Here is a 22,500-nt window from a genome sequence, read left to right on the forward strand (position 1 = left end):
AGCATTTTACCTATAACTGATGTCCAACTGAGTGGCCTATAAATGCATATTGGCGATTTATCTCCCTTTTTGAAAACAGGAACAACGTTTGCCTGCCCTCAAGCAATAGGCACAAAACCAGTGTCTACCGACTTATTAAATGCTTCTGTTAACTGGTCGCAGATTTTAAATTTACACTCTTTAAGCACTCTCGGAAAATTTTCGTCTGGACCCGGGGATTTTGCAGCTTTAATTCTTTCAATCTGCTTGACTACTTTTACCTTACTAATGCTGATATTAGATAGTATACTTTCTTCATCCCCACTAAAAAGTGGATCTCCTTAGTAAACACCAAGAGAAAATATTTATTAAACGCCTCACTCATTTTTTGCTCCGATTCTATCATAATATTTTCATCATTTTGAATTGGACCTATCCTCTCCTTATTTTTTTGTTCTGTAGAGATGAAAGAAGCTCTTTAAATTGGATCTCGCTTGTGTGGCAACCTTAACTTTATAGTTACGTTTTGCTGTGCACGCATTCTTTTTAACCAGTCTTGCCATATCGTTATATTTGGATCTAAGGTGTGTTTCCCGTTTTTTATTCTTCGTAAAGTCCTCTTTTCATTCCGATCTCATGTTTCAGCCTGTTCGTCATCCATTTAGGAGTATTACTATTCTTCCGTATTGACTTGAGGTGAATAAATTTATTTTGTGCGCTTAGAATTAAATCTGCACATTTCATCCAAATCGCTGACCTGGCTGTTGTCTCCGCGCCCGCAAGTAACCTGACCTAAGGTACGCATACCCTCCGTGACCCGATCACTGACCGCTCTAGTGACGTCCGGACTGACCGTGTATCTGACCCCGTCACAGCCCGCTGGGTTGGTCCCGTAAGTGATCAAATGTCTTATATAGACTCTTATCTTGTCAAAATTGGTTCTATAAAGGCCGTTACCTGAACGTTATTCTTACTTTTTTTTTATCTTCCCAAATAACACCAAATCTAATGTCTTGATAATTGGTAGAGCCTAAACTATCTCCTACTTTAACGTTACTCGTTAGGTGCTCATTATTAGTTAAAAGTAGGTTCAGAGTATCCTCTCCCCTCGAGGATTGGTAATCATTTGTTTTAGGAAATTATCCTGCACAACATCTAAGAAAATTTTCGTTTCCTGATTTACTAAACGTTCCAAGTCAATGCTTCTATAATTAAAAATCTCCCACGATAACAACGTTTTTGTAAAGGGACGCCCTTCGAATTTCATGAATCAGGGGATCAGTCTGCTTAATGCCAAGGTTAGGAGGTCTATATAGGTCGCCAATAATATATATTTTTTTTTATTCTTGCCTATAATCTCCACCCAAATATATTCCGTACTGTCCTCTTCCTTAATCGAATTGTTAATAATATAGTTTATTGTATTTTTAACGAAAAGTGCTACTCCTCTATTCCCTGTGGTGGGGGAAAAGAATACTGCCACCAAGTGTTCCCACTTGGATCGTAAGAGGCGAGAAGAAAGGGACGGGGATTGGGACTAGGCATCCTTCTCCTTGTAGCCCCACAGGGGAAATTCCTAAAAAAAGAAAAGAAGGCATAAGAGGGGCTGGAAAGCATCGGACCAGCACCCTAAGGTTTGGGTCTTTTAATGTGCGTGGATGTGGTACAGATGAGAGTAAAAGGGAAGAGATAGGTAGTATGTTTGTGAGAAGAAAGATGGATGTGTTGGCTTTGAGCGAAACTAAGTTGAAAGGGAAGGGTGAGTGTAAGTTTGGGAGTGTAAGTGGGAGGTTATCAGGAGTGAAGAGAGGGCGAGGGAGGGAAGGGGTGGCCATTCTAGTAAGTGAAGAGATAGGTAAACGGGTAGTGGAGTGGAAGGAGGTTTCCTCAAGGATAATGTGGATGAAGGTGAAACTGGGGAAGGAGATGTGGGTCTTTATAAGTGCATATGGGCCTGGCAGTGAGAAGAGTGTAGAAGAAAGGGAGGCCTTTTGGATAGATCTAAATGAGTGCATAGAGGATTTAGGAAGAAATGTCAATGTGATAGTACTGGGAGACCTTAATGCTAGGGTGGGAAATGGTCCAATCGATGGAGTGGTTGGGAAATGTGGAGTTCCAGGAAAGAATCGTAGTGGAGAGTTGATGGTGGAAATGTGTCTAGAAAGAGAGTTGATGATAGCAAATACAGTGTTTCGGAAGAAAGTCAAGCATAAGTACACAAGGGAGAGGGTGGTGGAGGGAAGGGTGGTAGATAGAGCGCTAATGGATTATGTAGTGGTAAATAGGATTATGATAGGAAGAGTTAAGGATGTACATGTGCTAAGGGGAGAGGATGGGGGAATATCAGATCATTTTTTGGTGGAAGGTAAGTTGAAAGTGGAGGATAGATGGAGGAAGAGGAAAATGACAAAAGGTAGGGAGGTTCTTAGAGTGAACTCTTTGAATGAGAAGGAAAAGGAGAAGGAGTATGGAAAGAAGCTGAAGGAGGAGTGGGAGGAAGTAAAGGGTAGAGTAGAGCTGGGTGTGGAGAAGGAATGGGGATGGTTCAAGGAGGGAGTCATAAAGTGTGCAAGGATGGTGTGTGGAACAAGAAGGACAGGGGGAAATAGAAGAAAGGGTAGTGAATGGTGGGATGAGGAAACAAAAAAGGTTGTAGAAGAGAAGAAGCGAGTTTTCACAGATTGGTTACAAAATAGGACGAGGGAGTCATATGAGAGGTACAAAGAAAAGAAAAGAGAAGTAAAGCAAAAGGTAAAGGTTGCAAAGAGGAGAGCAGATGTGAAATGGGGTAAGAGTTTGACAGAAAATTTTGAAAGTAATAAAAAGATGTTTTGAAAAGAAATTAAGAGAGGAAGAGGAGGCGAATCAAGTAGAGAAGAAAAGGTAAAAGGTGCAGATGGAGAGATGATAATGGAAGAGAAGGCAGTAAGGGGAAGATGGGCAGAATATTTTAGGGAGTTACTTAATGTGAAGGAGGATAGGGAAGGAAAGATTGCTGCAGTGGGAAGTGCGAAGAAAATGAGAGTGATGAATGAGGAGAATGGAGGAGAAATAAGGAAGGATGAAGTGAAGGCAGTTGTTAAAATAATGAAAGCAGGTAAGGCGCCTGGTCTGGATGGATGCCATGCGGAATGTCTGAAAAAGGGAGGTACAGTGATGGTGGACTGGTTGGTGAGGTTATTTAATGTTTGTTGGAGAGAGGGTAGAGTGCCGGAGGACTGGAGGAGTGCCTGTATAGTTCCTCTTTACAAGGGAAAAGGGGACAAGTGTGAATGTAGTAGTTTCAGAGGGATTAGCTTATTGAGTGTAGTTGGGAAGGCTTATGGGAGGATCTTGGTTGAGAGGATTAGGAGAGGAACAGAAGGAGTAATTGGTGAGGAACAGTGTGGATTTAGGACAGGTAGAGGTTGTGTAGATCAGATCTTTGTGGTAAGACAGATATGTGAGAAAGCTATAGGAAAGGGGAAGGATGTTTTTGGGGCTTTTATGGATCTGGAAAAGGCTTATGATAGGGTAGACAGGAAGGCACTGTGGGAGGTTATGAAGATATACGGGATAGGAGGAAAGCTTCTGGGAGCTGTCAAGAGTTTTTATGAGAATAGTAGAGCTTGTGTCAGGATTGGAAATGGAGAGAGTGTGTGGTTCAAGGTAAAGGTGGGACTTCGTCAAGGATGCGTTATGTCACCCTGGCTGTTCAATTTATACATGAATGGGATGGTCCGAGAGGTAAATGCAAGGGTAGTGGGTCAGGGATTAGAGATTGTTAAAGAAAATGGAGAAAAGTGGGAGGTGAGCTAGTTGTTGTTTGCGGACGACACTGTGCTTGTGGCAGGATCGAAGGAGGGATTGAGGAAGTTGGTGGCAGAGTTTGGGAGAGTATGTGATAGAAGAAAGCTAAAGATAAATGTGGGTAAAAGTAAGGTGATGAGATGTACAAGGGGTGAAAATGGCAGTAGACTGGATGTGAGCATTAAGGGAGAGCAACTGGAGGAAGTGGATAGTTTTAGATACTTGGGTGCAAATGTGGCAGGGAAAGGTGGAGTGAAAGTGGAGGTAGAATGTAGATTGAGAGAAGCGAGTAAATGCCTTGGTGGATTAAAGAGTGTAATGAGGAATAGACATTTGGGAATGGATGCTAAGAGGAGACTGTATGAAGGAGTGATTGTGCCAACAGCACTGTATGGGGCAGAAACATGGAACATAAGAGAGGAAGAGAGAAGGAGTTCGAATGTGTTTGAGATGAGGTGTCTGAGAAGTATGATGGGGGTTACTAGGCTAGATAGAGTGAGAAATGAGGAGGTGAGGAGGAAAACGGGGGTGGAAAGGGAGCTGGGAGATAGGGTTGATGAAAGAATATTAGGGTGTTTTGGACACATGGAAGGAATGAGTGAAGAAAGACTGGTAGGAGAGGTGTGGAGGGCAGGTGTGGAGGGAGTGGATGTGGGGGGTGTCCTAGGATGAGGTGGATGGATGGGGTGAAGGGGGCTTTGGGGAAGAGGGGAATGTCTGTTGAGGAAGGACGGGAGAGGACAGAAGACAGGGGTGAATGGAGAGTGGTTGTATATGGATGATGTTGTGATTGCATGAGGTGGAATGGGCGGGTGGATGGGGGGGTGAGGTAGTATGTGTGAGCAAAATTTGACGCAGCCCAAAGGGATTTCTCCCCGTCCTCTCCTTTTATGCAATGGGGGGACGGAGAGTGGGGGTCGCCGATTAAATGAAGCGGCCTTGCTGTGGATGTGCTGTGTCTTGCGACACTGCTTCTGACCCAGGGCAGTGGACAAGGTGCAGGGATGACCCGTCATTCAGGAGGTGCTAAGATAAGAGGGAGGGTGGAGGGGTGTGGAGTGTATTCAGGGATGGAATGGGTGGGAATGATTTTATGCCTTTTTCTTTTTGGCTACCCCCCTTGTAAGGGAGAAAAAGCCTTGGTATATGTATATGTATGCATGCTACTCCTCCCCTACTCCCGTCAACCCTGTCCTTGTGGGGAAAAAAATACATCCTTCTATCTCGATTTCCGGAAGGAAATATCTGTTAGACATATTGATCCAGAATTCAGTAATAGCTATAATATGAAATATCTCTACGCATGCTTTACTTCGCAGTAAATCAGTTTTATTTATTACGCTTCTGCTGTTTGTATGCTGACATTTTAATCTATCTTCCCCTCACCTGATTTGGCGATTCTTTTCACAGTGACTCACTGGGTTGTTTCTATTGCCGATACTCCCCCCTCCCCGACTCCCACGTAATCTACCCGAAAAAGATGCAGGATGTCTACTTCTCGCTTGAGGGATTCAGCAAGGAGCCGAAATCCCCTGGGCGACAAGTGCACCCCGTCCCTTGTATATAGATGAGTCTTACTGTAAAAGTGATCCTTTCACCCCCATTACTTTCAGTTCCCGTCTCTCCGTAATTACTGGTTTAATTCAGTCTACTTTGTCCTTCTATGGTATTGTATTTCTTCTTTCACTTCCAACTTTACTTCACTTAAGTAAGCATGTTTTTCACCATATTTTCTGTAGCAAGAAACTAATGTTACTCGATGTGGTGAATTGAACGGAGGTATAACTTTCTATTTTATTTCCAAATAGATTTCACTTATCTTGTCAATTTACACCATGGGATTCCCCCTGGGATCCTCAATCCACTCACTAAGCCACCTCTGTTCCGACGTCACTACTTTATTCATCTAATGATCTTTACTGTTACAAATAAGTGCGTGACTTTTCTCCCATGTACCAATAATTTTTTCTCCTCCTCCACCTTTTTCCAATCAGAAAGACTATTACAACGTCTAAAGTAATAATGCTTACACAAGCAATATCGACATCGACGCAGGAATGGCTTAGTTTCCATATTGTCACATCAGAATTAAAATATGTTCCCCAGCGACTGTTTATAAATTTTAGACGGGGAGCGAGATTATGCAACTCCTTCGCTTCTTATGTTTTCAATCATCCAACACAAAATTGAAATTCTCGCCACCTACCCCTCTATCTATCTTACTTGTCTACCTTCATCTACCAGCCTCTTACAGGGTTCGGCAGCTACCCTTGGTCGTCCTGACTAATTATTTTATTCTACCCTCTTACAGGGCTCGCTAATATATATACTTGGAAAACATCATATACAAGAAACTAAATATCTAAAACTATTTCTGCATAAGCTGGCAAAATGTTAAAATATTATCCTTCAACGGATGGTATCATAAAAACATATCCCATACATAACAAAGAAATAAGTAACCCTTCCAAAAAATTTAAATATCAGTAGTATTTTTAAAAGAAAACAATTCAAGCAGATATATGTCAGAAACAACAAAAAGACATAAAACATAATAGTATTTAATGGAGAATGTTTTCATCTTTTCAACGATGGTGAAATGTTAGTAATAGTAGATGGTCTCTGCATTACTTCATTTTTGTTTCACACACACTTATTTCATTTTTTGTCTAGGACACACACTGCATAAGAATTTCTAATGTATCGCAAAAGAAAATGGTTTAATACTTATTGGCATTGTCCTTATGTATTGGTAAGGTTCCGAGTCTTCATGACTGACCAAGGCTCCAGGTCTTCATGTCTGACCAGGGATCCAGGTGGTACAATTAACTGACACCAATGTTCTAGTAATTCGGGTCTCCCGTCACAATCAAGTACCATACAATTCAACAATATTAATACTATCTGTAAAATGTATCAAGATTAATATTCATTTCTCGTGTGATACTATCAACATATTCCCTATATTATCCTAGGATTAGTGTTTCTTTAAAACTGATACACTGTGTATCACATGTATCCTCATCATCAAATTGTATCCTAACCTTCTTCATATCATCTAAGTGATTAATTGATACTTCCCTAGTTTCAAAGTGTAAGATCTTGTATTTATTTCCACCTGCAAGATCAATTACCCTATATGGATCAGAGTACCTCGGTGAAACTTTATTATAGGGTGAATGTAGTTTGACCATGACTAAATCTCCTATTTCAATTCTATTTTATGTGCTATTGTGTGTTGTTGCTTTTTCATTTTTTGTGTGTATTCTTGCATATGTTCACTCATTCTTTGGTGTATAGCTTGAAATATGTTTATTATATTTGAGATGTAATAATTTCTATCATACACAGGTTTCTGCTCTACAATCAAGATTTCACATGGAAGAATTTTTCCCCACCCCTAAAAAAAAAATAATGATAATAAAATGAGATGTTTCACCTGTTGCTATGTTAATTTGGTTGTTCAGGGTACATTTAACACAAGGAATCCAATTATTCTAAGTTATACTATAAGGGCTTATCATACCTCTAAGACATGTAATAATTTTGTTGTTTAACCTCCATTGATCTGAGGATGATTTACTAAAATGTTTATCTACTGAATCTTAAATAATCTACATAATTCTTCCAAGATTTTGTTATTAAAATCAGTTCCATTATCTGAAACTTTAGATCTTAGGTGTAGTGAAATTACAGATGATCTGATCATAGATTACTGAAGCAATTGTTTCAGTTTTCTTATTTGAAATGGGTTGTAAAATACAAAATCTTGAACAATAGTCAATAGGAACAAATACATATTTATATCCATTCTCAGACATAGCACACTTCAAGCAATTTTTAACCTCTCTACAACTCCATTGCTCTGAGGATGATTCACTAAAATGTTGATCTTCTAAATCTTAAATAATCTACATAATTCTTCCAAGATTTTGTTATTAAAATCAGTTCCATTATCTGAAACTAAGATCTTAGGTGTAGTGAAATTACAGATTATCTGATCATAGATTACTGGTGCAATTATTTCAGCTTTCTTATTTGGAATGGGTTGTAAAATACAAAATCTTGAAAAGTAATCAATAGGAACAAATACATATTTATATCCATTCTCAGACATAGGTAACTCCAATGTATGTATATGAACTCTTTCCTAAGATTTCTGCGGAATGGGATATGATAACATAGGAGCAGGTTTTGGTGTATTTCCCTTCATCTTAGCAAACTTCAAGCAATTTTCTATATAATCATATATATTTCTTTATACCTGCAGAAAGTATTTAAGTTATGCTTGTCTATAAATTCTATCCTTCCCTGGATGTGAACTACAATCACTGTCATGAAGTAACTTTAATATCACTTGTGCAAGAGTTTGTAATATTACCAACTGATTCACTGGGTCTCTAGAAATATCTTTCCCACTTACAACTGTTTTTCTATACAAAAGTCCATTATTCAAATAAAATTCCTCTATCTTATACCCTTTTGGTAGTCTTGGAGGATTTCCTCTTGGGTTCATTAAATACTAGGTTAATGAGTCGCATGTCTTTTCATCCCTCTGTTCACTTATTACCATTCCCTCATGTAAGGTCACTAGCTCATACCCTGTCGTGGGTTGGCTAATGTTTCTAGAAAGTGCATCTGCTGCAACATTCTTTCTACCCGGAATATATTCAAACCTAACCTCAGAGCGCTGAAGTATCGAAAACCACCTTGCTACTCTGTCCCTAAGATTCTTATACTCAAATAAGTTCTGAATAGTTGTATGATCAGTCCACACTCTGGATATCCCAGTATCATATCTCTTAAAATTTCCAATGAATATATCACTGCTAAAGTTTCTCTTTCTGTTATAGAGTAGTTTCTCTCTGCGCTATTACCAAGTCTAGATGTGTAAGCTATTGGTTTACAAAGTTCCGTTTCTCTCTCTTGCATCAGTATGCCTCCTAACCCTATGTCAGACGCATCAGTACAAAGAATGAACTCTTTATCATAGTCTGGAAATATTAGAAATGGAGAACTCGTAAGTTTATCTTACAACTTGTCAAAAGCTCGCTGTTGTGCAGGTCCCCACATGAACATTGAGTCCTTCCTCAACAAAGAACTTAATGGATTAGCTATGACAGCATATCCTTGGATAAATTTCCTATAATATCCTATCAATCCCAAGAAACTTCTAACTTTTTCTACATTGTTTGGAACTGGAAAATTCTTTACTACTTCAACCTTTGAATCTACTGTACTAAGTCCATATCTGTCTATCTTATGTCCCAAATAAATAACACTGTCCTGCTAAAACTTACATTTTTCAAGTTTCACTTTCAATCCTGTTTCAACTAGTCTTGAGAATATCAAATCTAATTTCTTAAAGTGCTCAGCAGCTGTTTGGGAAATTATTGAAATATCATCTAGAAATACACTGGCAGTGTCTCCTAACAACCCATCTAGAACTGTATTCATTAATCTCATGTAAGTTAATGGACTATTACATAACTCAAATGGCATTCGTTTGAATTCACGGTGTCGCGTTGGAGTAGAAAAGGCTGTGAACTCTCGTGAGTCTTTATGCAACTCCACTTGCCAAAAAGCAGATTTGATATCTATAGTGCTAAAATATCTAATCTCAGTTCCCAAACTTCTAAGAATGTCCCCTATCACTGGTAATGGTAATCGGTCACGTATGGTGTGCTTATACAATACAACTCCCTATAATCAATAACTGGACGCATGGTACCATCTGATTTTCGCACCAGAATCAGAGAGAAGTTCCACTAATTTTTATTATGTTCACTAATATCCTGCGATAACATTTCAGTGATCATTTTATCTACAATGGCTAGTATGGAATGTGGTTCTCTGTAGGCAGGTATATGGATAGGTTGAGTCCCTAGTTTTAATTTGATCTGATACTTTAAAACAGTTGTTTTGCCCAATGTGACCTCCGGCAAAGCAAATGTTTTATTGTGCTTCAAGAGCAAAGCAACTAAGCTTTCATCCAAATCAGGACAACTAGTAGGTTCTAGTTGATTCTTGTATTTCTTTCCCAACTCTGTGTCAATCAAACTGAGAAACCTATTAACTCCTAAGGTGTTTTCATCACCTGTGAATTTGGGAATATTAACATTCGAGATATAAACCTCATGACGAAGAGTACTACCCGCATTCATACCTTCAGTGTTTTTAAAGTCGATTTGAATCGACGTCTCCACGTACGTCAACCTCGTCTTCTTTGTCAGTCCTTGTTCACTGCCTCGTCGTCCCTCGTTCACTCGTAGTAGTTGCTCGTAGTGGTTGTAGACCTCTTCGTTCATTGTTGTTTGTAGTGGTTGTAGACCCCTTCGTTTACTGTAGTAGTAGTGGTTGTAGACCCTTTCGTTCACTGTAGTGGTTGTAGACCCCTTCGTTCACTGTTGCTTGTAGTGGTTGTAGACCCCTTCGTTCACTGTTGCTTGTAGTGGTTGTAGACCCCTTCGTTCACTGTTGCTTGTAGTGGTTGTAGACCCCTTCGTTCACTGTTGCTTGTAGTGGTTGTAAACCCCTTCGTTCACTGTAGTAGTAGTAGTAGCTCTTCCTCTCGTTCCTCGTCTTGTCCCTTGGAGTCAGCATACGCGTGGCTGCGTGGTTGTGGTTGTGCACTGGGTGCTTGTGGTTGTGCACTGCGTGGTTGTGGTTGCGTGCACTGTAGATTGGTGTACCCGTACACCCGTAGACTTATTTTGTACTCAGTTTTGTAGTTTGATGCACTCACCGGTCTCATGGGAACTTTTCTCTTTACTCGGTTTGTCCTGTAGCTGCCATCACTTTCACCCCCATTATTTTCAGTTCCCGTCTCTCCGTAGTTACTGGTTTAAACCTGTTTAATGTTCCCTTCTATGGTATTGTATTTATTCTTTCACTTTCAACTTTACTTCACTTAAGTATGCTTTCACCATACCTTCTGTAGCAAGTAACTAATGTTAATCGATGGGGGTGAATTAAACGGAGGTATAATTTTCTATTTTCTTCCCGAATAATTTACACTTGGCCTGTCAATCTGTACCAAGGGACTCCCGCCTGGGATCCTCAATCCACTCACTAAGCCACCTCTGTTCCGATGTGACTACTTTATTCATCCAATGATCTTTACTGTTACAAATAAGTGCCTCCCCCAAGGGCGTGACTTTTCTCCTCTGTACCAATATCTTTTTTTCTCCTCCTCCACCCTTCTCCAATCAGAAAGACTGTTACAACGTCTTAAGCAATACTGCTTACACAAGCAATCTCGACATCGAGGCAGGAATGGCTTAGTTTACATATTGTCACATCAGAATTAAAATATGTTCCCTAGCGGTTGTTTATAAGCTTTAGACGGGGAGCGAGGTTATGCAACTCCTTTGCTGCTTATGTTTTCAAACATCCTACACATAAAATTGAATTTCTCGCCACCTACCCCTCTATACCTTACTTGTCTACCTTTATCTACCAGCCTCTTACAGATCCCAGTTGTCGACAAATGCCCAAATGGTCTTACAATATTGTCCCAGCCTGCAATTCATTGCAATAGCCCAGAAACGCCACATGCCTCCAACTCTATGCTTTGGAATGATTCTACATACAACAGGAACCCCTCCCTTATTCCTAATCTTATATAGCGCATCCCGAAACCGTGCAAACAGTTCCTCACCCCCTAACTTACCTATGTCATTCCCCCCAACACTCAAACAAACAACGGGTTTCACACCTACCCTACCCTGACTATACACTCTACAATCTTGTCTCTAGCATCACCTATCCCCGTCCCGGGGAAACACACCTGGGTGCTATGCTTCTTATCTTTATCGCAGAAGGACTCTCTTCTCTTGCATTTCCTTCGTTTCTTCCTCTTGTAAACCCGCGAAAGCTTGAAATGAGTTTCTGCATTCAAGTGGGCCTGATGAGGGCTTTTTATCGTCTCTCTGTCTTTTGTTTGTCGCTGTTTTCCACCCAGGTTCCAAGCATGGTTTGTAGTCTGTGTTTTGGGCCTTCAAGCAAAGAACTCGATTCTTCTCTTTAAAGCCCTAAACAGTCTTCTCTAAGACAACAGTTCTATTACGTAGAGATTGTACCTCTTCGGCGCTAATCACTGAAACACAACCACTCACCATCTCACTATTTGAAGCAGCTACCCCAATTGACCTGACCTGACCTGAGTGACGCCTACTGGTCAACTTGAATGACGCCTACTGCTCAAAGGAATATAATAGTGAAGGAACATAAAGGAAGAACAAACAACAGCAAGCCTACTGGCCCTAACGAGACTGTTTGTGTTTACTATACTAAGTTACAGTTAAGAAAACAGGGTTACTAGGCGATAGAAGATGAACTAACACTACTGCTATCACTATCCTATCCAATTACAATTAATTGCCGGGCTGTCATATCTTTTATTGCAAGGAATAATATCTTATTTGCGAATTAGAGTCTAAGTATTTATCAAGTCGATTTTTAAAAGTTGATATTTTAACGAATTTCACACATCAACAACCCGGTAAAAGAAGAAATGCTTACTTTCATTCGAAGAAAATCTTTGACCAATTACTTTAAAATCGTGACGTCTTCTTGTATTTGATTAGTCTAATAAAAAAGTAATCTTCGACATTGATGTTGTCAAAGCTGCGAGAGAGTAATCATAGGAGACTTTAACTTACCGGTTAAAAGATGGGGCGAGGATCTAAATTCGCATACAGACCGAGATATGTACAGCAACTTACTGTCAAGCGACTATAATAGTTATATTTTTTTTCTACTTTGGTATGGACCAAAATAGAAATAGATACTGTAAAGGATAACAAATATTCTGGATAAAATATTCTATACAACCACAAATTTAGTGATATCATTATCAGAAGGATGAATATAGAGAATATATGCTTTACAGACATGTCTAAATATACGCACACAATAGCATACACACGTAAATACATACACGTGCACATACATGTAAATGTAAACAAATGCTTACAGACACATAGACGATGGCAGACATGAATGCCCACTCACACGCATACATGTGCGCACGCGCACGGAGTCACACACACACGCACACACACACGCGCGCGCGCACATATAGATATACACATGACCTTTATCTCAGCCTGTATATTACAAAAAATATAAGAAGACATACTATGAATGGTTTAATCTGTGATAAGTTCCTTTGTGCAAAAAAAGCTTTAGTGACAGAAATTCCTAACAGGGAAGTTTAGTTTCAAATTGGTGTGCCAGGAAGGTAATTGCTGTGAAATTATATATATATATCTATACATATATATATATATATATATATATATATATATATATATATATATATATATATATATTACAAACAAAGGATTACAAAGGCGGAGCATGCCAACAGGAGACCTTTTGGTCCATATCTAGGTCGGATGCGAAAAAAAAGAAATCCTGATAATAGTAATAGATAAATTAATGAATAAATAGATAAATAAAAACTATAAGTATCAAATAAAATACATGAATAAACGCATATGCACAGTCAAACCACAAACAAACAGGTAAATAGTAGATAATAATAAATTGACATAATAATAAATGAGAATCAAACAGACAAATGATAACAAAACATAAACAAATAATATAAAATAAATAATAATCATTACATCATCTTGCTTAGGTGTTTATCTAAATAATTTTCAAAGCTTCGAACTGAACTACATTGCACTGCCTCTTCAGGAAGTTTATTCCATTCATTAACTACAGGGTTGGCGAAGTTGTTTCTACCCAATTCCAAATTTAATCTATTTCCGGACAGTTTGAGACAATGATCACTCAGTGTGAAATTTTTTCACTTTTGATGTTGCCAATTCCCTTTAGAATTTTAAAGACCTGTATCAAGTCACCTCTGAGTCTACGCTTTTTTAGGGAAAACAGATTCATATGGTTTAGTCGATTTTCATAAGATTTTTTTTATATTTGGAATCACACACACACACACACACACACACACACACACACACACACATATATATATATATATATATATATATATATATATATATATATATATATATATATATATATATATATATATATATATATATATATTTGAGCCTCAGCGGTCTAGACCACAATGTAACGATTGATGTGTAAATTGGGATTTCATCATAGTGATATTGCACAACCATGATCCACAGTTTCTACTACAAACGAGCTCTCCAGAGATAAGAAACATATACCCCTCTGCTTAATTGGATTTATTCAGTTAATTTGCCCAGTTATTCTAATGCTAAAGATTCTTCAAATGCAATATTATATGTATGTAGTCTGAGCCGCCACTTTCGTGCTCCTACTTTCGTTTCGTACGTCTTTCAGTTCTTGATTTTTACACTGTCTTTCAAAAAATTTTGTTTGACATTCACCCTTTTAGTCGGTAGGCCCCATGCATACGATGAGCCAATTTATTCAAGTTCTTAAGGTTATTTTCACTTAGTATTGATATTTTGCACTGTCAGGCTTCTATTTCTCACTTCACTATATTTTCTCTATAGGGGGAATGAAATGTTTAAAGATTTTCTTTCTTTTTTTCTTGAATACCAGCTACACTCCGTACTTCTCCAGTTACAATCTCTAAATCCCGTGAGAACACGCATTGTTACGTCCCAAGTAAGTTCTGCAATGACGTCATGATTTCTTTAGTCCAATGATCTTTAACTTTATAATTAAGATCCTCCCTTAACGGCATGATCTTACAATCGTGAAACAATTGAAATTTCTCCTCCTCCACCATTTCTTCAATCAGATTGGTTGTTACAAATATATATGCAATATATGCAATACATGTTAGCAATAGTTATCAGGCCCCTGGCCATTTTCATTATTCCAAGCGGAGAACAAACCTATACAACTGCTCGGTTACGAACTGTTGTTTACCAAATACCCAACTGATGAAAATGAATCCCTCACCATCTACCCCACATTCTATACACATCTCTCTACCAGCCTCTTACATAGAAACAAAGAAGGACATAATGTATTGCCGATGAACGCCAGTAACTGTCGTATAAGGCTAGAATAAAAATATTATGTATGGAATGACATAGATTTATGAAATTCAAATGCTGGAGTAGGATAAAAGTTGAATTCAAGGTGCGCGGTAACAACTTACAGACAATATTCAAACGCTGGGATAACTTTCAGGGGTCGGATAAAAATTTCAGACGCTCTAGTCAAATTTTCAAGTGCAGTATGGTATCTCACATACATAAATCAAACTCTAGAATCAAAATATCATGTGTATGATGATATGAACATAAGAAATTCATACGCTGGAGTAGGGCTAAAATTGAATTGAAAGTGCAAGATTAGAACCTACAGTATAAACAAAATTCAAACGTTGGCGCCACTGTCATCCTACAAATATTTTGAATCTAACGTTCAATTCATATGTGAAAGATGCCATACTTCACTTTGTAATTCGGCTAGAGCATTTGAAATTTGCCTGTCATTTTCATCCTACTCTTGACAGTGATTTCGGCGTTTTCATTTTGTCTGTAGGCCATCATCATACACTTAACATTATACACAAAAATTAATTTTCATCCAGCTCCAGCATTTGAATTTCCTATAGATGATATTCTAATTCTAGCATTTGATTTATGCGTGTGAGATCCCATACTGCAATTGATAATTTGACCAGAGCACTTGAAATTCGCCTGCAATTTTCATCCTACTCCTGACGGTGATCCCAGCGTTTGAATTTTGTCTATAGGTTACGTATCATCACTTTTTCATCTATTTTTGTTTTGTGCGCTGTGGTTGAGAATCTAAGCATGATATCGTCTCGATACTGGGTAATTTAGATGGATTTCAAGACTACACAACGAGACTGTAGTTTAACAGCGCTTCTGTCCAGAGTTGCAGAGATTTTGGATTGAGTAGAACTTACAATATGGTTTAGTGTGTTTAATTATCATATCAAAGAACGCACACATCAAATAAGATTTGACCAACGGAGATACAGACCTCGGTTTTCCTGTGTATTACTGTGAAGACGCTCACCACGAGAACACGCTAACTCTTTGGAACAGGTATATAAAATTACCTAAACATAGGGGCACGCAGACATAGACACGAATACAGAAATGCGGAAGCTCAAAAACATGCACTCATGCACGATCATGCACTCATGCACGCACGCGCACACACGAACAGACCTGGGCTGAGTTAGGGGAAATGCATACCTAATTATATTTACCTGATAGTAATATAAAGGATATACACGTGAGGCCCCGTCTCTGAGGTTCTTCCTTGGTAAAATACAGATTTGAATTTGCCTACGTTGTCTGACTTGGTTATTTCCTCTTCCAGGCTCTTTGACAAAATAATACACCTATATATAAAACTGTATTGCTTAATTTATTCTTGTCTTTTACGGTTTCTATGTTTTCTGGTGTTTCTTCCCTCTCATGCTAGGAAGTATTCGTCAGTATCTTTGTTTAAACTCATGTTGTTTATTATTACTAGCCTGTCGCCTTTTTTATCTCTTGTAATGTTGCCAATCTCTGTGTCCTTATTCTTTCTTCATATATTCTTTCAGTGCAGTACGGAGGTTTTTGGTCGTCTCAGTTTGAGTTTTATTTTCTATATAGCTTTCTTTTCTTGTTAAAGGAATTTGATTAATTCTTTAATCTCGTCCATATTGTGGAATGCCATTCTGATGCTAGTTAACGATTTAGGCCTTTCCTGTAATCGTTTTGTAATCCTTTATATATATATATAGTATACGCACACACACGCACACACACACACACACACACACACACACACACACACACACACACACACACACACACACACACACACACACACACACAAACACATATATATATATATATCTATATGTATATTGTGTGTGTGTGTGTGTGTGTGTGTGTGTGTGTGTGTGTGTGTGTGTGTGTGTGTGTGTGTGTGTGTGTGTGTGTGTGTGTGTGTGTGTGTGTGTGTGTGTGTGTGTGTGTATGTGTGTGTGTGTGCGTGTGTGTGTACATATATACATATATATATATATATGTATATATATATATATTCATATATATATATATATATATATATATATATATATATTATATATATATATATATATATTCTTTGTATGTATGGGCATGAGATATTTCCTCAAGCATGTTTGATTAAAATCTATGACAAGACTATTGTAGAGTTATTATCTGCATTTTCTCTTTCTCTGAGAGCAGTTTTTCCTTCCACAGGAATTTGTTGTATAATGTCTCCATATGACATTGCTTTGTACATTACTTTGGGCATGGCTACATAAGTAAAATACTGGACAAAACGCGTTTTCACACTTCTTAGTGCTTCATCATTGGCCAGAGTGGGAATATCTGATTGAATTTTAGTTGTTTATATACTGTTATCATTGAGCTGATACTCCGCTCTGAGGCTTCTGATTGGCTAGTGGACCGGGCTGGAGCTATCAGACTGTGCTACTTACTCATTAGTCGGCTGTTGTGTGACGTCATCAGTCTCGCTCCGTCTTCCGGGGAGCGTAGGTCTCCTTACATCAGGAAGGGCCTCTAAATCTACTGTTTGTGTATCTAGATCGGGAGATGATTATTTTATGAAGAGAGCATCGAGGATAGGCAGTCTTCTGTAGTCTTGATTTGTTGCCAGCACTTCTGTGTTTTCTACTAGAGTGTCTCTTTTTAAAATTCTCTTGTTTATAAGGGTTTGAGAAGCTCTTAACTCGATATATACTGCTTTCCAATTATTACAGTGACTGAGGGATCTTCTAATATAGGCACTGATGGTTGAGTCTTTGTATCTTTGGGGACATTCACTAGTCCCATTTGGGCTATGTCTTAAATTAGATGTGTTATGTATATAGAAGTGGTGAAAGCGCCATCGTCACTATTTTACCTATGTATCTAAAAAGGGAATGGACCCATCTACAGTATACTATGTTTAGTGGTAAAATTGGTACCAGATGTCTCTATTAATCGTTGTTTTAGCTCTTCTATTTGTTGGCTATGTTCAGCTTTGACGAAAATATCGTCTATATATCTGCAGTAAATTTGAGGTTTTTGGATATCTGAGAAAATTTTATTTTCGATGCTGCCCATAAAAAAAAAGTTAAAAAAAAAAAAAAAAAGTACTTCTAGTGGTGATCCCATAGCAACTCCATTTGTTTAGAAATATCTATTTCCACTGGGGCACACAAAAGGGGTTTCTTTGGTACAACATTTCAAAAAGGCTCTCATTACTGTTTTCTGGGATATCACATTTAGGAGTCGTGTCATTATGATAAACTTTGTCTATTATGTATTGAATTGTCCGGTCAACTTGGATGTTATTATAGAGGGACTCCGCATCTAATGATACGAGAATGCCTTTTGAGTTAATATTTCCCACAAGATCTAGAAAATTGGTGGCGGGTTTAACGTTGTAGTCAGAAGGAGTGCATGGAGTGGGGATTTCAGGAAGTTTCTAAGCTATTTGGCAGGTTGGTAACGGTATCTATTAAATAATTGAACGTAGCTTGTAAAACATAGACACGATGGCACTTACAACACTCCTATATACATAAAAACATTTAACTCAGGACATTGCCTAAATGGGACTAGTGAATGTCCCCAAAGATACAAAGACTCAACCACTGTAATAATTGAAAGCTGTACATATCGAGTTAAAAAGGGCCTCTCAGACCCTTATAAACAAAGGATTCGCTAATTAGACAAATTGCACTTGGACAAAAACCACCAGGACACTAATGTCAAAAACCTGATTAAAATATATTATAAGTCCCTCTTCTCCACAGCCCACAAAAAATATGAAAGAATCATGCAACAGATAATTAAAAGAAATGTTAAATCGGAAGAAAATTCTAAAGTACAATTAATTATATACCATCAAAATAGAAAAAAATCCCAACTGCTATTGAAGAACAAAAGAAGACGGAGTAAATGTGACCTTCAGAGAATTCACCTCATACAATATATAGGTACACTTGTAAACTTAGGGACTGTGCAACCCAACCCTCAACCTATATTGATATGACAACACTGAAGCTCTCACGCCAGGAGCTCCCAAAAACCACCATCATTCGGCTCACAAGAGAATTTTAAAAAGAGACACTAGTAGAAAACACAGAAGTGCTGGCAACAAATCAAGACCACAGAAGACTGCCTATCCTCGATGCTCTTTTCATAAAAGAATTATCCCCCGATCTAGATACACAAACCATAGATTTAGAGGCCCTTCCTAGTGTAAGGAGACCTACGCTCCCCGGGAGACGGAGCAAGACTGATGACTCCTTCGCTATTGTAATTTTTTTCTCGGTATTTTTGCCTTTTTTTACACTGATATCATTTTTCCATTCCTAGCAACATTCATATATCCAATTTAGATTTTCTTGTAAAAATTTAGTCATCCTCATATCTGACTAGCTCAAGGATCTCAGCACCATCAGCAAATAGATAAGAGTATCTTTGTTCATTCCATCATATTTGTGTGCGTGTTCGTGTACGTGTGCGTGCGCGCTTAACCATATGTAAGGCACACATGTATATACATATGTATTTACATACATTTATGAATATACACATGAATACATAATACTGAATAATGTATATGTGTTCACAAATATGTATGTCTATTTACACGTACATGTGCGCATAATGTATGTTTATATAGTGCATATGTATTTGTACATGTAGGTATTTATCTATACACATATGTATTATAAGGAAATGCGCTAATATTTTATGTGCTAATGCAATACGACTGTTCTTAACATTGTAATGAGAAAAATAAAACATTTACAGACATGAGCAAAAGTTTTAACCCCCATAGTTTTTCATGACCCAAAATTAAAAATCTTTGTCTGAAAACTATTTCAGTCCATTTGATAAAATTACCTAACTATAAACCAAAATACACACCTATATCTTTATCTATTTACCAAGGGTTTTATCCTTCTTACAAGGGAGGTAGACAGGTCAAAAGGCACCCCATCCATCCATCTCATCCTCGGTCGTCCCCTTAAGTTCCCTAAATTCACTTCTTCTTTCCACACCTTTTTTACTAATCTTTCTTCTTTCATTCTTTCCATGTGTACAAACCATCCCAACAATCTTTCATCAGACTTATCTGTCATCTCATTTTCCACTCCCGCTCTCCTCCTCACCTCCTCGTTTCTCACTCTACCCAATCTTTTAACTCCTTTCATACTTCTCAGACATTTCATATCTAACATATTTAAACTTTTTCTTTCTGCTTCTCTTAAATTCCAAGTCTCCCCCCCCCACAAATCCGTCAGCACAATTACCCTTTCATTTAATCTCATATTTGCTTTCATTCCCAAATGCTTATTTCTCATAACATTCTTTAATCCCCCAAGATATTTACGTACTTCTCTCATTCTACAATTTACCTCCACCTCCATTCCTCCCTTTCCTGCCACATGCGACCCCAAGTACCAAAAGCTATACATTTCTTACAGTCTCTCTGCTTTAAGGCTTATTTTCAACTCATTGGCATTCTCTCCCCTTGTATGTCTCATCACATTGTTTTTACCCAACTTTCTCCTATCTCATACCTTCCCAAACTCCATCACTAACTGCCTTAATCCCCCATCTGACCCAGCCACAAGTGCAGTGTCGTCACCAAACAACAACTGGCTCACCTCCCATTTTTCTCCATATTCTTTAATCATCTCCAGTCCCCCGCCCATTACCCTCGCATTTACCTCCCGCACCACCCCATCCATGTACACATTGAACAGCCATGGCGACATGAACATCCCTGACGCAGCTCCAACTTTACCTCAGACTACTCGCTCTTTTCATTCCACAATCCAACACAGGCTCTACTGCTCTCGTAAAAACTCTTGACTGCTCTAAACAGCTTCCCCCCAACCCCTATATATCTGCAGTACCTACCACAGTGCCTTCCTGTCTACCCTGTCATAAGCCTTTTTCCAAACCCATAAAGACCACAAAAAAATCCTTATCGTTTTGCCAAAACTTTCTCTTATACCCTTACCACAAAAATCTAATTCATACAATATCTCCCTTTCCTAAACCCGCACTGCTCCTTACCAATTATTTCCTCTGTTCCTCCCCTAGTCCTCTCAATTAAAACCACCAACTACACTCAAGAAATGAATACCTCTGAAACTACTACACTTACATTTGTCCTCTTTTCCTTTGTAAATCGAAACTATACAGGTACTCCGGCACTCTACCCTCCCTTAGACACACATTAAACAATTTCATAAGTCGGTTCACTATTACTGTGCCTTCTTTCTTGTGACACCACATGGTACCCATCGAACACAGGTGCCATTCCTACTTTCATAATTTTCAAAACTACTTGCAACTTATCCTTTCTTATTTCTCCTCTATTCTCTTCTCCCATTACTGTTATTTTCTTAGCGCCTCCCACTGTTACCACCAATCCCTCCCTATCCTCCTCCACATTTAACAGCTCTCTAGAATACTCTGCCCATCTTCGCCTTACCACCTCTTCCGTTAGCATCTGTTTATCTTTTCTTCTCTACTTGACTAGCTTCCCCTTGCTTTCTTAACTTCCTTTCAAAGCATAAAAGATAATACATAGAAAAATACATGACGTCCTAGACAAAAAAAAATCATATTGATGTTGTGAGAACTCTAGCGTGGGTCAAACATTTTGCTCGTGACTCTACATAATGAGAAAAATAGAGACAAATCATACCCTGCCTTGGTGAGTGCGCGTGCTCGCGCGTGCTAGTGGATTTTCTAGAAATTGAAAGGAAATAGCAAAAGGAAGAGGAGGAGGGGGAGGGAAGAGGATGCAAACACTATAACAGAGCAAGTCGAGGCATTTTTATGAGATTTTTGAGGAGGAATGTGAGAAATATGATATGGAGCGAAACGAAGAGGCCAACAAAATTGAAATAAATGATCGTCAGGAATTGAAGAATTGAATTTCATGAAGATGTCCTGACTTTATTAAGTTGCGGCAAGACTATGGAGGGATAGAATAGGTATGGAATTTAATTCTAAGTCCTTTGCACAAATGACTGTAGAGCTTAGGATTGCTGTCTGATGCGGTTTAGAGTACAGAATTGTCCTTCTTTATCTATCTATTTGAAAAACCGACAAAAAAAGGAAAATAAAAAGGAATATATATCATTTCAGAAGTATCCGTACAGGGCCTCTTCTGGGAGACAATAACGAAGAACCTATCAGTTTGATCTCAGCGAGGTCAGCACCTTCTCCCTAGGCTTATGTTCTACTACTGCTAAAGGGTTTTACTCAGCTGAGCTGGGGAAGCCATCCTACCAATGAGGTTAAGGTTATCTTAACTAAGTTCCACAGAGTAGTGGCAAATTCTAGAAAGATTACTCTAGACGATTTCATTCCACTGAAGGGGCCACAATAGCAGAAGGGTTCGCCTCAGCGTTCCTTCATTCGGGTGAACGAAGTCATCTTTCAAGCAATCCCTACGATATTCTTCACAACCACTTTAGCGTGAGGTCCTGCCCTAAGCTGAATAAAAATCCCTGGTGTTGGCTCTAACACAATACGTGATCATCTAATAAGGGTATGGAGAGTTTCCTCTACAGCAAACTTCTCACCAGAGAGAGAGACACTGAGACTTACAAGAAGGCAAGAGCACCAGTAAAGCATTCTGAATGTAAGCCATATTGATTAAATATCGAAGAAAACTATAGTGTGACGGGTAACATGTACATGCGTG

The sequence above is a fragment of the Oratosquilla oratoria genome, chromosome 3 (assembly GCF_046742065.1).
Source record: "Oratosquilla oratoria isolate Oo_2021 chromosome 3, ASM4674206v1, whole genome shotgun sequence".
NCBI lineage: Eukaryota > Metazoa > Arthropoda > Malacostraca > Stomatopoda > Squillidae > Oratosquilla > Oratosquilla oratoria.